Below are 1,514 nucleotides of genomic sequence, written 5' to 3'. Positions count from 1 at the left end.
TCTCCTTGTAAGATGGGTTATGCAAAACCTCCTTTAATGCCTCAAAAAACACAGTCCTGTCCAAAGTTGCAATATCTACAATTTTTGCTGTTCCCTTCGCTTCCATTCTGAAGAGATTGTCAGGCTGATCAAAAACTAAAGGTACACCCAAAATGGGCACTCCATGGTAGATGGCTTCCTGAACTCCATTGGTTCCTCCATGTGCTACAAATGCTTTAATCTGGGGATGTCCAAGCAGGTCATTCTGGGGGAGCCAGTCTACAAGTAAAGTGTTGTTACCAAGGGTCATAGGCCGAGGACCTGTATATCTCCAAATCACTTTTTGAGGAAGCTGAGCAAAAGCTGCTGCTATGTCATTGGTGACATCTTGTGGAAGCTGAGTAACAAGGGTGCCTAAAGACATGACAATGACTCCATGCTTCCCTGAGCTCTGCACAAATTCCTCAAGATCAGTTGGAAGTGGCTTGGCGGGTTTACACTGGAAGCCACCCATATAGACGATATTGGGCATTGTGGGTCGTGGAAACTCAAAGGTAAAGTCATTTCTCATAAGCCAGATATCTGCATCTTGGAAAAGGGAGAAATAATTAACACTGGGGCCAAAATGTTTGAGACAGAAAGGAGTATAGATGGGGTCAGTGACGACTGCAATCTGGAATCGGGTAAACAAGTAAGTCAAAACATTTTTGACACGTTGGAGAAATGACATCTTGTCTGTTAACTCTGCTCCTGGGACAGGAACATAAGACAGAAGGGAAGGAGCAAGGGAGAAATGTCCCTCTCCCTGAATGGTCCACCGAACATTGAAAACCAAAGGAATATTAAACTTGTAAGCTAGAATTGCACCACCTCCGGAAGCTGGGTCTGCTAGCACCACATCATACTTAGTGTCTTGGATTGATTTCATAATTTCCTTGTCCTCTAACATTCTCTCTATCATCTGCATCATATCTTCATGCATGCTTTTAAATTTCTTGATGATTTCATACTCCAGCTGAAGGCGGTTCCAAATAGAAGACCCTTCTCTTCTAATCTTCAAGAGACGACCAATCAATAAACCAAAAAACTCCTCATCAAATCCTCCTGCATTTGGAATGGTGATGGAATTGTAAAAGGGAGACTCTTCCATGATATACCAACTGTTGGAGGCTCTAATCACAGTCACATTGTGACCTCTGCTATGCAGTTCCTCGATCAGGACCTTCATGTTGACCCAGTGACTTCCGTCTAGTGGAAACACCAGCACTTTACCGCCGTCTATTCCAGATAATATGCATAACAGCGACAACAAACTGAGAGGTGCTGAACGGAGCATCTTCGTACACAACCTTTAAACACAAAACAAAATATGTCAGTGAATGGTTATAGAAGAAGTAAAGGGGTCATGAACTGAGAAGTCAACTTTCCCTTGATCCTTTGACTTATAAGAGGTCATTGTACTATAATAACATCTGGTAAATTTCAGAACACAAACTTTCTCGTTAGTCTAAAAACAGCTTATATTGAAGCCAATC

General features: G+C 42.3%; 1 pseudogene; it reads right to left on the bottom strand.

Moving 5' to 3' along the window:
• Nucleotide 1: 1 nt before the first annotated feature.
• Nucleotides 2-1,467, bottom strand: LOC107578780 (UDP-glucuronosyltransferase 2A1 pseudogene; annotated as a pseudogene).
• Between the last annotated feature and the right edge of the window lie 47 nt (nucleotides 1,468-1,514).

Source organism: Sinocyclocheilus grahami, unplaced genomic scaffold, assembly GCF_001515645.1.
Source record: "Sinocyclocheilus grahami isolate Dianchi unplaced genomic scaffold, SAMN03320097.WGS_v1.1 scaffold11928.1, whole genome shotgun sequence".
Classification (NCBI taxonomy): domain Eukaryota; kingdom Metazoa; phylum Chordata; class Actinopteri; order Cypriniformes; family Cyprinidae; genus Sinocyclocheilus; species Sinocyclocheilus grahami.
This window is presented reverse-complemented; position numbering and strand designations above follow the sequence as displayed.